This window comes from Danio rerio, chromosome 13 (assembly GCF_052040795.2).
Source record: "Danio rerio strain M-AB ecotype USA chromosome 13, GRCz13ab, whole genome shotgun sequence".
NCBI lineage: Eukaryota > Metazoa > Chordata > Actinopteri > Cypriniformes > Danionidae > Danio > Danio rerio.
The window spans coordinates 53672900-53690066 of record NC_141033.1 but is presented as its reverse complement, the minus strand read 5'-3'; the positions used below and the strand labels follow the sequence as shown (position 1 = coordinate 53690066).

Here is a 17167-nt window from a genome sequence, read left to right as displayed (position 1 = left end):
TTCCCTGACAGTAAATATTATAAACTTATTGTAAAGTGTCAATAAATCAATAAATACTGTAATAAAGGCATTTTTCAGTGTAGTAAGGTGTCAACTAAATCAATAAATACTGTAATAAATGCATTTTTCAGTGTTGTAAAATGTCAATAAACCAATAAATACTGTAATAAATATACCTTTCAGTGTTGTAAAGTGTCAATAAATCAATAAGCACTATAATACATATACTTTTCAGGGTTGTAAAGTGTCAATAAGTCAATAAATACTGTAATAAATGCATTTTTCAGTGTTGTAAAGTGTCAATAAATCAATGAATACTGTAATAAATGCATTTTCAGTGTTGTAAAGTGTCAATAAATCAATGAATACTGTAATAAATGCATTTTTCAGTGTTGTAAAGTGTCAATAAATCAATAAATACTGTATTAAATGTGCTTTTCAGTGTTGTAAAGTGTCAATAAATCAATAAGCACTATAATAAATGTATTTTTCAGTGTTGTTAAGTGTCAATAAATCAATAAGCACTATAATATATATACTTTTTAGTGTTGTAAAGTGTCAAAAAACCAATAAACACTGTAATAAATGTACTTCTCAGTGCTGTAAAGTGTCAATAAACAGTATAATAAATGTACTTTTCAGTGTTGTAAAGTGTCAATAAATCAATTAATATTATTATAAATGTATTTTCTGTGTTGTAAAGTGTGGGTAAATACTGTAATAAATGTAGTTTTAGTGGATGTAATGTGTCAAGAAATCAATAAATACTGTAATAAATGTATTTTTCAATCAGCTTCCAGAAATGATCAGATGTGCTCCAACATTGGGCACATTCACATTACTATTTTTTTTATGTTCTAAAACTTCTCTATTATTCTTGTTTTTATGTAAAGCACTTTGAATTACCACCATGTATAAAATGTGCTATATAAATAAACTTGCATTGACCTACATTACTAATTTCATTTTGAAAAGTCTTACCTTACTGGCCCCAAATTCTTGAACATAACATATATATTTTTGCATGTTTGTTGACAGTGTGTAAAAACACTGGAAAAAGACAAACGACTGTAATAATAAATAACAAAAACTAATAATAAAGTGAACTGATTCTATCAACTGTAACACTGAATCTGTGCACTATGTTGTGCATCTTTCTTTAAATGAAATGACATCTGCTTTAATATGTTATTATCTGATGTAATGAGACATTCACAAAAACACCTCGCAAACACTTTCCTTTCTGATGCATTGAAACAGGAAATTGTTTTTCGCCCTTTATCGCATTCACAATGTCCCATGCTAAAAACAAGACATCAGTATTGTCAGCTTTAAATGCACATATTGGATACGGAATGAGCTAGAAGGCATAGATATGACCTCAATGCTAACAAGCAAAGAGGAAAATACACAAAGCAGCAGGGTTTAACCAATCTCAACAATCTACACACTAAACAGCAGGCCTTAAAAACTCAACAACACTGAAATCACTGCCTTAATTTGGTCAGATTTACTAAACAATGCCCTGACAAAATGAGCTAGATCTTGTAAACATGCACTAAAATGTGTTCAAAATCACACTAAGATGACATGCTGACAACATAATACAGTATATATTCACTGGCCACTTTATTAGGTACACCTGCCCAACTGCTTGCTAACGCAAATTTCTAATCAGCCAGTAACATGGCAGCAGCTCAATGCATTTAGCATGTAGCATGGTCGAGATGATCTGCTGCAGTTCAAAGCGAGCATCAGAATGGGGGAGAAAGTGGATATAAGTGACTTTGAACGTGGCATGGTTGTTGCTGCCAGACGGGCTGATCTGAGTATTTCAGAAACTGCTGATTTGGGATTTTCACAGACAACCAGCTTCATTCGCAGGGTGGCAGGGCACACCTTTATAGAAAAAGTAAAAAGCTCTGTCACCCAGGAGGAACTCGTAGTAGAGCCGTTGCTCCTCCACATCAAGAGAAGTTTATTTATTTATTTATTTATTTATTTTAATTAATTATTTCATTTTATATAAATTAATTGTTTTAATTTATATAAATTATTGTTTGAATTTATTTTAATTTAAATTATTTTATTTTATTTTATTTTATTTTATTTTATTTTATTTTATTTTAATTTAATTTAATTTAATTTAATTTAATTTAATTTAATTTAATTTAATTTAATTTAATTTAATTTAATTTAATTTAATTTAATTTAATTTAAATTTTATTTTATTTTATTTTATTTTATTTTATTTTGTTTGTTCGTTAATTCCAGAAATATGGTGAAAAATGTCCTTGCTCTGTTAAACATCACTTGGTAAATATGTGAAAAATAATTAAAAATAAATGCTAAACTAAATCTAATGTAAAACACTATTGGTCACATTAATAGTATCATATTGATTCACTGAATTTCCTCCAGGATTTTTTTTTCCTCAGTCCACGATCACATGCCAAGAAACATTACTGTGCAATTCAAACTTGTTAGCCGCTAATTACCATCTTATGGAAGCCGATTCGTCTTCAGCGAGGCACTGGATGAATTTGCATAAGTGCTGGGATGTAATTGGTATAATTTGAGCATGTTCCGTTATTACCTTCCCTTAATCATTCTGTAATGTGACAAAGCCATCCCCGCCCATAGAGGAGATCATGAACTAAAGTTGGCGATCGCAGGATCTCGGAGTAACCTTGTCAACTGCAGACGCTGGATGATTAGCTGGTCCTGCCAAAAACACCACGCTCATTTATCACAAACAAGACCAAACACATTCATCCTTCAGAAAACTGCAGACGGAGGCGGCAGAAATCCAACACGATACAAATGCTCAACTACCCAGTGGGCACCTTGATGTCAAAAATACATCAAAAAAACATGTAAAAAATGCAAATGTATTCAATGTCAAAACCTTGACATCCACTTGATATCAACACACGGATGCTCGTTTGACCACCAAAATAACACCAAAAAAGAATCATAACGTTTCATCTATCTGAAAGCTTACAAATGACAAGTTCAAACTGGCTTTTGTGTCCCTACAATGCATGTAAACCAGCTTTATGTCAAAATGACAACACTTAAAAAACTGCAAAATCAATTTAATGTCAAAACCTTGACGTCTATTTGACATCCACACATAAAAACTTATTAAACCACCAAAATAACAACACAAATACTATTATAAGAAAATTTGTATTCATCTGAAAGCTTCAACTACAAATGTACATTTGATTTTGTTTCCCTACAATGCATGTTCACCAGCTTGATGTTAAAACAACAGAAAAACATGCAAAAAATGCAAATGTATTTGATGTCAAAACCTTGATGTCTATTTGACATCCACAATTGATGCATTTTGACCAACAAACTAACACTGGCAATGTCAATGACTCTAAATGCATTACCTTGATGTTAAAACAACATCAGAAAGCAAGTCAAAAAACACATTAAAAATGCAAATCAATTTGATGTCAAAACCTTGATGTCTATTTTACATCCAAAAATGTATGCTTTTTTACCATTAAAATAACAATGTCAATGTCCCTGCAGTGCTTGTAAACTATCTTGTCGTCAGAACAGTGTCAAAGAACACATAAAACATGATCATTGTTTTTAAGTCAAACCTTTGATGTCCATTTGACATCCATACATTGATGCTCTTTTGACTATACAAAAAACGACAAAGTATTAAATAAAAGGAACGCTGTTTTGAAAGCCTATAAATTACAGATTTACGCTGGATTTTGTGTCCCTACAATGCATGTAAACCAGTCTGATGTCAAAATTACATCAAAAACACATTAAAAATGGCAATACATTTAATATCAAAACCTTGACGTTCATTTCACATCCACACATTGATGCTTTTTTGACCACCAAAATAATGACAACAACTATTATAATATAAGAAATGTTGTATTCATCTGAAAGCCTACAAATGACAAATGTACATGATTCTATATGCCTACATTGCCAATAAATTACCTTGATCTCAAAACAACATCAAAAACACGTCAAAAATGCAAATCAATTTGATGTCAAAACCTTGACGTCCATTTCACATCCCAACACTGATGCTCTTTTGACCACAACAATAGTTTAATTCTATAATTCTGCTTCATGTGAAAGCTTCAATTACAGATTTACATTGTTTTTGTATCCCTATAATGCATGTAAACCAGCCTGATAAGTACAACCCTAAAAACAACATCAAAAATGCAAGTCCATTTAATGTTAAAACCTTGACATCTATTTGACATCCACACATTGATGCTTTTCTGACCACCAAAATGCCAATGCCAATGTCCCTAGAATGCACGTAAATCAGCTTGATGTTAAAACAACATCTGAAACCATGTCAAACACAGAACTATGCACGTCTATCTGATGTCAAAACCTTGACCCCCATTTGACATCCACACAGTGATGCTTTTTTGACCACCAAAATAATGACAAAAACTATTGTAACATAAGAAACATTGTATTCATCCAAAAGCTTTAATTACAAATTTACACTGGATTCTGTGTCCCTACAATCCATGTTAACCAGTCTAAGGTCAAAATGACATCAAAAACACATTAAAAATGGCAATAAATCTAATATCAAAAGCTTGACGTCAATTTAACATCCGCACATTGATGATATTTTGACCACCAAAATTACAACACAAAAACTATTATAAGAAACATTGTATTCATCTAAAAGCCTACAAATGACAAATGTACATGATTCTGTATGCCTACATTGCCAATAAATTACCTTGATCTCAAAACAACATCAAAAACATGTCAAAAATGCAAATCAATTTGATGTCAAAACCTTGACGTCCATTTCACATGTCAACACTGATGCTCTTTTGACCTCAACAATAGTTTAATTCTATAATTTTGCTTCATGTGAAAGCTTCAATTACAGATTTACATTGTTTTTGTATCCCTATAATGCATGAAAACCAGCCTGATAAGTACAACCCTAAAAACAACATCCAAAAATGCAAGTCCATTTAATATTAAAACCTTGACATCTATTTAACATCCAAACACTGATACTTTTCTGACCACCAAAATGTCAATGCCAATGTCCCTAGAATGCATGTAAAACACCTTGATGTCTAACAACATCCGAAACCATGTCAAAAACACAAAAATATGCACGTCTATCTGATGTCAAAACCTTGACATCCATTTAACATCCACACATTGATGCTTTTTTGACCACCAAAATAACAACACAAAAAATATAACATAAGAAACATTGTTTTCATCTGAAAGCCCACAAATGACAAATCTACATTTTCTATATGCCTACATTGCCAGTAAATTACCTTGATCTCAAAACAACATCAAAAACACGTCAAAAATGCAAATCAATTTAATGTTAAAACCTTGACATCTATTTGACATCCACACATTGATGCTTTTCTGACCACCAAAATGTCAATGCCAATGTCCCTGGAATGCACGTAAATCAGCTTGATGTCAAAACAACATTCGAAACCATGTCAAACACAGAACTATGCACATCTATCTGATGTCAAAACCTTGACCCCCATTTGACATCCACACATTGATGCTTTTTTGACCACCAAAATAATGACAAAAACTATTGCAACATAAGAAACATTGTATTCATCCAAAAGCTTTCATTACAAATTTACACTGGATTATGTGTCCCTACAATGCATGTTAACCAGTCTGATGTCAAAATGACATCAAAAACACATTAAAAATGGCAATAAATCTAATATCAAAAGCTTGACGTCAATTTAACATCCACACATTGATGATAATTGACCACCAAAATAACAACACAAAAACTATTATAATATAAGAAATGTTGTATTCATCTAAAAGCCTACAAATGACAAATTACATGATTCTATATGCCTACATTGCCAGTAAATTACCTTGATCTCAAAACAACATCAAAAACACGTCAAAAATGCAAATCAATTTGATGTCAAGACCTTGACGTCCATTTCACATCCCAACACTGATGCTCTTTTGACCACAAAAATAGTTTAATTCTATAATTTTGCTTCATGTGAAAGCTTCAATTGCAGATTTACATTGTTTTTGTATCCCTATAATGCATGTAAAACAGCCTGATAAGTACAACCCTAAAAACAACATCTAAAAATGCAAGTCCATTTAATGTTAAAACCTCGACATCTATTTAACATCCAAACACTGATACTTTTCTGACCATCAAAATGTCAATGCCAATGTCCCTAGAATGCATGTAAAACACCTTGATGTCAAACAACATCCGAAACCATGTCAAAAACACAAAAATATGCACGTCTATCTGATGTCAAAACCTTGACGTCCATTTGACATCCACACATTGATGCTTTTTTGACCACCAAAATAACAACACAAAAAATATAACATAAGAAACATTGTATTCATCTGAAAGCCCACAAATGACAAATTTACATGATTCTATATGCCTACATTGCCAGTAAATTACCTTCATCTCAAAACAACATCAAAAACACGTCAAAAATGCAAATCAATTTAATGTTAAAACCTTGACATCTATTTAACATCCACACATTGATGCTTTTCTGACCACCAAAATGTCAATGCCAATGTCCCTAGAAAGCACGTAAATCAGCTTGATGTCAAAACAACATTCAAAACCATGTCAAACACAGAACTGTGCACGTCTATCTGATGTCAAAACCTTGACCCCCATTTGACATCCACACATTGATGTTTTTTTGAACACCAAAATAATGACAAAAACTATTGTAACATAAGAATTGTATTCATCCAAAAGCTTTAATTACAAATTTACACTGGATTCTGTGTCCCTACAATGCATGTTAACCAGTCTGATGTCAAAATGACAGCAAAAACACATTAAAAATGGCAATAAATCTAATATCAACAGCTTGACGTCAATTTAACATCCACACATTGATGATATTTTGACCACCAAAATAACAACACAAAAACTATTATAATATAAGAAACATTGTCATGATGACAAATTTACATGATTCTATATGCCTACATTGCCAATAAATTACCTTGATCTCAAAACAACATCAAAAACACGTCAAAAATGCAAATCAATTTGATGTCAAGACCTTGACGTCCATTTCACATCCCAACACTGATGCTCTTTTGACCACAAAAATAGTTTAATACTATAATTTTGCTTCATGTGAAAGCTTCAATTACAGATTTACATTGTTTTTGTATCCCTATAATGCATGTAAAACAGCCTGATAAGTACAACCCTAAAAACAACATCCAAAAATGCAAGTCAAGTTAATGTTAAAACCTTGACATCTATTTAACATCCAAACACTGATACTTTTCTGACCATCAAAATGTCAATGCCAATGTCCCTAGAATGCATGTAAAACACCTTGATGTCAAACAACATCCGAAACCATGTCAAAAACACAAAAATATGCACGTCTATCTGATGTCAAAACCTTGACGTCCATTTGACATCCACACATTGATGCTTTTTTGACCACCAAAATAACAACACAAAAAATATAACATAAGAAACATTGTTTTCATCTGAAAGCCCACAAATGACAAATTTACATTTTCTGTATGCCTACATTGCCAGTAAATTACCTTCATCTCAAAACAACATCAAAAACACGTCAAAAATGCAAGTCCATTTAATGTTAAAACCTTGACATCTATTTAACATCCACACATTGATGCTTTTCTGACCACCAAAATGTCAATGCCAATGTCCCTGGAATGCACGTAAATCAGCTTGATGTCAAAACAACATTCGAAACCATGTCAAACACAGAACTATGCACATCTATCTGATGTCAAAACCTTGACCCCCATTTGACATCCACATATTGATGCTTTTTTGACCACCAAAATAATGACAAAAACTAATGTAACATAAGAAACATTGTATTCATCCAAAAGCTTTAATTACAAATTTACACTGGATTCTGTGTCCCTACAATGCATGTTAACCAGTCTGATGTCAAAATGACATCAAAAACACATTAAAAATGGCAATAAATCTAATATCAAAAGCTTGACGTCAATTTAACATCCGCACATTGATGATATTTTGACCACCAAAATTACAACACAAAAACTATTATAAGAAACATTGTATTCATCTAAAAGCCTACAAATGACAAATTTACATGATTCTATATGCCTACAATGCCAGTAAATTACCTTGATCTCAAAACAACATCAAAAACACGTCAAAAATGCAAATCAATTTGATGTCAAAACCTTGACGTCCATTTCACATCCCAACACTGATGCTCTTTTGACCACAACAATAGTTTAATTCTATAATTCTGCTTCATGTGAAAGCTTCAATTACAGATTTACATTGTTTTTGTATCCCTATAATGCATGTAAACCAGCCTGATAAGTACAACCCTAAAAACAACATCAAAAATGCAAGTCCATTTAATGTTAAAACCTTGACATCTATTTGACATCCACACATTGATGCTTTTCTGACCACCAAAATGCCAATGCCAATGTCCCTAGAATGCACGTAAATCAGCTTGATGTCAAAACAACATCTGAAACCATGTCAAACACAGAACTATGCATGTCTATCTGATGTCAAAACCTTGACCCCCATTTGACATCCACACAGTGATGCTTTTTTGACCACCAAAATAATGACAAAAACTATTGTAACATAAGAAACATTGTATTCATCCAAAAGCTTTAATTACAAATTTACACTGGATTCTGTGTCCCTACAATGCATGTTAACCAGTCTAAGGTCAAAATGACATCAAAAACACATTAAAAATGGCAATAAATCTAATATCAAAAGCTTGACGTCATTTTAACATCCACACATTGATGATATTTTGACCACCAAAATTACAACACAAAAACTATTATAAGAAACATTGTATTCATCTAAAAGCCTATAAATGACAAATGTACATGATTCTATATGCCTACATTGCCAATAAATTACCTTGATCTCAAAACAACATCAAAAACATGTCAAAAATGCAAATCAATTTGATGTCAAAACCTTGACGTCCATTTCACATGTCAACACTGATGCTCTTTTGACCACAACAATAGTTTAATTCTATAATTTTGCTTCATGTGAAAGCTTCAATTACAGATTTATATTGTTTTTGTATCCCTATAATGCATGTAAACCAGCCTGATAAGTACAACCCTAAAAACAACATCCAAAAATGCAAGTCCATTTAATGTTAAAACCTTGACATCTATTTGACATCCACACATTGATGCTTTTCTGACCACCAAAATATCAATGCCAATGTCCCTAGAATGCATGTAAATCACCTTGATGTCAAAACAACATCTGAAACCATGTCAAAAACACAAAAATATGCACGTCTATCTGATGTCAAAACCTTGACGTCCATTTGACATCCACACATTGATGCTTTTTTGACCACCAAAATAATGAGAACAACTATTATAATATAAGAAATGTTGTATTCATCTGAAAGCCCACAAATATACTTGATTTGAAACATCAAATTTACATCTAATTGTGTTTTAAAAAATAAATAAATAATATAATTTTTTAAAGGAGAGTGCTGTATTCTATTTTGACAAGTTTTTTGATCCCCATGATAAAGCTCGTACACACCGGGACGCTTTTCGTTTGTGTTTATCGTCAGCGTTGACGAGACGTTTTTCCGCATTCAAACCCAAGCGCTTTTCACTGGCGCAAAAATCCCTCCTTGACGTTAGATGGCGCTACACAACTATAAGCTTCTGACACCCGCTTGTAACACAGAAGAAGAGGAAGAGAGGAAGTTCACAAGCTTGTTGTTAAAGTTACTAGTGACTCGAACAAGCATAGATGGTTCAAGTAGCAGCGATGAAGAAATGATTATTGTTCACCAGTGCAATAAGAAGCTCCATGTTCACATCGCCTCTGGGCATCTTCTTCAATGTGTGCTCGCATTGACAGTTTTGCGCTTGAGCGCCTCCAAGTGCTGTAGACTGTAACTTCAGCAGCTCTGTGCACATGAGCAAAAGTGCCAACCTGATTGGTGGAGAAGGTTAACGCGGCGCGTCAGTTAAAAAAAAACAAGCATGACGCTTTTGCGCCTGGCGTTTTGCCTGTTGGTGTGCACGATCACATTGACGCTCTTTATATAGTCACAAGGAGTTAAACGATGATGGAAAACATGAGCAAAAAATGCGTCGGTGTGCACGGGCCTTTACATGATTATTTGATGTCATTTTGACATATATGTAGATGATTGTCATCAAACTGATTTGCATTGTTGCTGTGACTTTAAAATGCTTCATGATGTTGTATTTTGATGTTGGTTTGACATCAGGGTGCCCGCTGGGTAGAGCACTTGGGCCGTGATAAAAGCACCATTATCATCTCAACACCGGCAAAGGCAAATGTTCTTTCACCTAATTAAACATAAGGAATGACTTGCAGGACACAAAAGAGGGATTCGACCAAGTGTGGAAATGCTTTGTGCCAGAGATACTGCATTGTACAATAATAATAATAATAATAATAATAATAATAAAATAGGCACAATATTATGTGATAAAAGGCGACGCAGTGGCGCAGTAGGTAGTGCTGTTACTTCACAGCAAGAAGGTCACTGGTTCAAGCCTCGGCTGGGTCAGTTGGACTTTCTGTGTGGAGTTTGCATGTTCTCTATGCGTTGGCGTGGGTTTCTTCCTGGTGCTCCGGTTTCCACCACAGTCCACTGGTGAATTGGGTAGGCTAAATAGTCCGTAGTGTATGAGTGTGTGTGAATGAGTGTGTGCTTCCCAAAGATGGGTTGCAGCTGGAAGGGCATCAGCTGCGTAAAAACGTGCTGGATAAGTTGGAGGTTCATTCCACTGTGGCGACCCCGGATTAATAGAGGCACTAAGCCGACAAGAAAATGAATGAATGAATTTATGATAACATAAATAAGGCCACAAAAGCCTGAAGCCCTATTTATAGTTTCGCCTGGTGCCGCACCGCACACCTCTGCTGACGCCCTATTCACACGGGGCTTCAGCATCAACGCCTGACTGAAGGCGTGTCTGAAGTTGGGGCTGACGCAATCGTCATAGTAGCGTCAGCCAATGAAATTCAGTCAGCAATAGGCCACTGTCGAGCTGGTTTATTTGCATACAGCGATCTGATTGGCTGACGCTTCCGGATCCACAATGCAGTACGGCAATGCCTGTGTGTTTGTATATGCATGCTTGTGAGTGTCTGTGTGCATGTGTGTGTGTGTACTGTATCTTGTATCCATCACGTCATGGGACCAAATGTTCCCACAAGTATAGAAAAACCAGTAAGTTTACTTTTTAAGTTTTTTTTTTCTTTTTTTGCTGGGTTCTTTTGGTCTCCATGAGAAAAACAGCCCAAAAACCACACAGAATTAAGTATTTCTAAAATATAAAGATGCAGATTGTTCTCTGTGAGGGTTGAGTTCAGTATGAGAGAATATCAAGCCTGTACATCATCACCTCTATTAGAAGTCCCCATAAAGATATCTGTACATGTGTGTGTGTGTGTGTGTGTGTGTGTGTGTGTGTGTGTGTGTGTGTGTGTGTGTGTGTGCCAGAAATACAATCACAATCCAAATGCGAATTGCAAGTGAACTGGAGCAGTTGTGCCATGGTAAAAGCCCCATTATGATCTGAGCGCAGGCGAAGGCAAATGTTCTTTCACTTAATTAAACATAAGAAGAAGAAATGACTTGCAGGACACACAAGTGCTACTCAACCGAGTGTGCAAACGGAGATACTTCATTGATCTTCATTAGCTGGATTAGAGTTTTAATGGGGCTTCAGGGCGTAAGAGCGGGACACAGACTCCATTACGAGGACAACTTTAGCGGATCGAGACACTGACCTTCAGAAATGACAACAAACTGATGAGTGTGCCAGACTGAGAGTGACGGATATAAAGCATACGCTCACCTTCAGACATCATTTACGTGCACATCAATGACCAGAAAACTCGAAATGATCTGACAGATGGTGCGCTGAAGCACAAAAATACATCTGGAAAGTCCAGAGTATCATATTTGATGCTAATTGAACTGATGGAAGTAGTGTTTGTGAGGCCAGCAGGGGGCGCTCAACGTGTGGTCTATGTGAGTCCTAATACCCCAGTATAGTGAAGGGGACACTATAGTGTCAGTGAGGGCAGCAGTCTTTCGGATGAGATGTTAAACCGAGCTTTAAGATTCTCGGTGGCCCTAAAGTTCATTAATAAAGTACATATTTGATACCATTTTGATTTATGACATTTTTACCAACGCTCCATGCACTTACTATTGCAACCATCATTAATTATGCATAATTACATCTAACAAACCTTAAACACAAAGTCTAACCCCCACCATATACTGTAGTAAGCACATGCAACTAATTAATATTAATATTACTGTTAATAGTTTAATTAAATTCATAAACTGACTGACTACAAAAGTACTTTTACTGTGAATCAAATATTATCATACATTTATTTTTAATTGTATGTTAAACACATTAACTAACTTAACTAGTACAATCTTATTGTAGTGTCAATAATTTCCAATGTTAAATACATCAACTGTCAGTATAAACTTATTGTAGTGTCAATAAATCAATAAATGCTGTAATAAATATACTTTTCAGTGTAGTAAAGTGTTAATTAAACAATAAATACTGTAATATTTTTTTTCAGTGTTTAAGGTCTCAATAAATCAATAAATACTGTAATAAATGCATTTTTCAGTGTTGTCAAGTGTCAATAAATCAATGAATACTGTAATAAATGCATTTTTCAGTGTTGTCAAGTGTTAATAAATACAGTAATATATGCATTTTTCAGTGCTGTAAAGTGTCAATAAATACTGTAATAAATGCATTTTTCAGTGCTGTAAATTGTCAATAAATACTGTAATAAATGCATTTTTCAGTGCTGTAAAGTGTTAATAAATCAATAAATACTGTAATAAACATACTTTTCAGTGTTGTAAAGTGTCAATAAATCAATAAACACTGCAATAAATGTACTTTTCAGTGTAGTAAAGTGTTAATAAATCAATAAATACTTTAATAAATGCATTTTTCAGTGTTGTCAAGTGTCAATAAATCAAATAATATTGTAATAAATGCATTTTTTGGTGTCGTAAAGTGTCATTAAATCAATAAACACTGTAGTAAATTTATATTTTAGTGTTTAAGGTCTCACGTCAATAAATACTGTAATAAATGTATTTTTCAGTGTTGTAAAGTGTCAATAAATCAATAAATAATGTAATAAATGCATTTTTCAGTGTTTAAGGTCTCAATAAATCAATAAATACTGTAATAAATGCATTTTTCAGTGTTTAAGGTCTCAATAAATCAATAAATACTATAATAAATGCATTTTTCAGTGTTTAAGGTCTCAATAAATCAATAAATACTGTAATAAATGCATTTTTCAGTGTTTAAGGTCTCAGTGAATCAATAAATACTGTAATAAATGCATTTTTCAGTGTTTAAGGTCTCAATAAATACTGTAATAAATGCATTTTTCAGTGTTTAAGGTCTTAATGAATCAATTAATACTGTAATAAATGCATTTTTCAGTGTTTAAGGTCTTAATGAATCAATTAATACTGTAATAAATGCATTTTTCAGTGTTTAAGGTCTCAATAAATCAATGAATACTGTAATAAATGCATTTTTCAGTGTTTAAGGTCTCAATAAATCAATAAATGCTGTAATAAATGCATTTTTCAGTGTTTAAGGTCTCAATAAATCAATAAATACTGTAATAAATGCATTTTTCAGTGTTTAAGGTCTCAATGAATCAATGAATACTGTAATAAATGCATTTTTCAGTGTTTAAGGTCTCAATAAATCAATAAATGCTGTAATAAATGCATTTTTCAGTGTTTAAGGTCTCAATAAATCAATAAATACTGTAATAAATGCATTTTTCAGTGTTTACGGTCTTAATGAATCAATGAATACTGTAATAAAGGCATTTTTCAGTGTTTGTTAAATACATTAACCAACTTTAACTAATATATTCATTCATTTATTCATTTTCTTTTCGACTTAGTCTCTTTATTAACCCTGGGTCGCCACAGCGGAATGACCCACCACCTTATCCAGCATATGTTGTACACAGCGGATGCCCTTCCAGCCGCAACTAAACTAATACATCATTATTGTAAAAGTTACAGATGTTTTTATAGCCTCACTATAGTATACTATATGCCATATTATAAACAATACTCCTGTATAAGTCTATATTTGCATAGGATAAGTTTAGACTTAATTGTATCAGAATTGATCAAGTTTAGTCAACTTCTCCAATAAAAAAAATACAGATTTCATGCAGTCAGTCTGGAGTCGGATCCACTTTGTATGTGTATAACCTTGAGATCTGCAGTATTCGTCGCTTTCGAACAAAACCCGAAAGCCTCATTTATTTGTATGAATAGATTCTCAAACGCTCGACATGCTCTCTGCCCTTCCGCTTCACATAAACATCTTAAAATAGAGATTTTTTGACAGCGGGAGTGGCAGGACGTGTCTTTTTTTCGTCTCGTGTGAAGTGGGCTTTTGACAAGATCATGCAAATGAACTGAAAGGCCACGACAGCGAGTTCAGAGATGAAGAAGAGACTGTTTTCAGAGGAGCCTCACACTGTCCATCACTTTAACAACACTTTACTGTGCGTTTGACTCCTGTTTGCTGAAGTCAAGCATCTGCTGCTGTCTCTTACTCTGCACAACAACAAATCTAAGAAAAAAAGGCATGTTTGTAGCGTATTTATGTACATTATCTGGCATTGTTAAGCACTTTGGTCAAGTATAGTTGTTTTTAAATATGTTATAAATACAAATTTTATTGAGTTGTTTTTTTTGCATTTATACAACAGTTGGGATTCAGATCCGGCACAGAGGGAGCATGTAAAGGCTGAACAGGAGAGGTGCCAGAATCGAGCCTTGTGGGACTCCACATGTCATGGGTGGCCATCTTGACCTATGGTCACCTATACTGACAAGGTAACCTCTTCCTTCAAGGTAAGATCTAAACCATTTGAGGACCCTTCCAGCTGCAACCCATAACTGGAAAACATCCATACACACTCATTCACAGTCTGGACAATTTAGCCTACCCAATTCACCTGTACCGCATGTCTTTGGACTGATGGGGAAACCGGAGCACCCGGAGAAAACCCACACGAACGCTGGGAGAACATGCAAACTCCACACAGAAACGCCAACTGACTCAGCCGAGGCTCTGGTGGGACACTAAGCCAACGCACGCCTCCAACTAGTGCCGATATACAGCCATATTACACTGCTACTCATGTGATATTGCTCATTTATAAAGTACGTAATTGGTAACATTTAAAATTTATGGTGACGTATGTATAAAAACGAAGGTTTTATTAAATGAGGGATTGTTTGGATATTCCTACTGTAATGGCTAATGGACAGGCGGCTGCTTCTCACTCAGGGCTGCTGTTTATGCTAATGAGGGAGAGATGGTCACTAATGGACGGGGCTTTCCCCCTATGATGACACATACAAATGGAGAATGTCAATCAAAGTGTTCCTGCAGACTGTTGTGATTATTAAAAACACAATTGATTCATGTTTATCATTAGAGGCTGGATATATTCACACTCTGCTCAAACACACTTGTGTTTAAACCCTTATAAAAGAGCAAAATAGCTCCCTTTTAAAGAAACTATCCCCTTTGCTCAGTCCACTTGCATGAACTATAGGAGACAGAAGGACAGCGAGATGACGAAAGCTACAGTGTAAATCTGTTATAAATTAGATTGTTTTGTTTTTACTGTAATAAGTGCATAATAAAATGTAACAATAATACTGTATAAGTTAATATAAAGCAGTGTTTTCTAGTCATTTTTCAACATTATTAAAGAAATGAGGACATTACCCATGGTAAATTACCCCATCTATACTTGCCTTCAGCCCACTAGCCACAATCAAGTTTAGTTTTTGGCCCTCTATAAGAAAAAGTGGTATCACTTTATGTTGATGGTCCATTTGTTGAATTTAAGTTACATTGCGTCTACACATCAACTAATTCTCATATGATTATAAGTAGATGTTTAGGCTGGGGTAAGCGTTGACATGTACGTGCAAAGTTTCTTATAGTCAGTTAAATGTCTGATAAAGGAGCAGCGTCAGCAGATATTAAGCAGACAGTCTACTGATACTCAAATGCCCATCTAAACGTTACTGAGGGTGTGTTCACACATGTGAATCGATTCAGTTGTTCTGAAACAGAGATTATAATTGTTACATTGTTGCTCTTTGCTCTTGGAGCGGTTCGCTTTCACACTGCAAAGTTTCTAATCGGACCAAAAGAGCTAAAACAAGTCACGTGCGAGTAAACTCTCCTCACATTGGTCAGAGTGTCAGGGTTTATTTTGCAGAGTCCCGCTCAGCTGTCAGGAGAGGTGGTGGTTTGGTGGTGATTGACAGGGTGCGCGCGATGTGTCTGAGGAGAGATGCGGTGGAGAGGGGTGAGAAGGGTGCGCGACGATGCCTATTTGAGGAACGGGAGGGAGACGCGAGATTACCGGGAGATCATCACTCATTTGCGGGCATCCGGAGACTCGCGAAACTTCCCGCCATACTCATAATTCTCTCTTCATATAGCCGTAAGCCTAATACATATCCATAAACACTGATGTAACCGCGCTCGGATCGGATCGCTTTCTCACTGCAATCGAACCACTCCGGGGTTCGTTTCAAACGAGCCGAGACCACCTCATTCAAGCGGTCTCGGAGCGATTACTTTGGCGTGGAACAAAGCGCGATTGCCCTGTTCACATAGGCCAAACGAACCGCGCTAACTGGGCAAACGAGACACGTTCCCAAACAAAAGTGTAGGTGTGAAAGCACCCTAAAAAAGTTTGGCCACTCCTGCTCTAATGGCTAATGGACAGGCGGCTGCTTCTCACTCAGGGCTGCTGTTTATGCTAATGAGGGAGAGATGGTCACTAATGGACGGAGCTTCCCCCCATGATGACACGTACAAATGGAGAATGTCAATCAAAGTGTTCCTGCAGACTGTTGTGATTATTAAAAACACAATTGATTCATGTTTATCATTAGAGGCTGGATATATTCACACTCTGCTCAAACATAATTGTGTTTAAACCCCTTATAAAAGAGCAGAATAGCTCCCTTTTAAAGAA

General features: G+C 34.8%; 1 protein-coding gene and 1 long non-coding RNA gene across 6 annotated transcripts in view; one reads left to right on the top strand and one right to left on the bottom strand.

Annotated features, from left to right (window-relative positions):
• dntt (deoxynucleotidyltransferase, terminal) overlaps positions 1–17167 on the bottom strand; it is a 394622-nt gene that overhangs the window by 84175 nt on the left and 293280 nt on the right.
• LOC148679614 (uncharacterized) lies at positions 29–15775 on the top strand. The gene is made up of 3 exons (XR_015944949.1): positions 29–704; positions 12580–13417; positions 13717–15775. It is a non-coding gene; the product is annotated as an uncharacterized LOC148679614 (long non-coding RNA).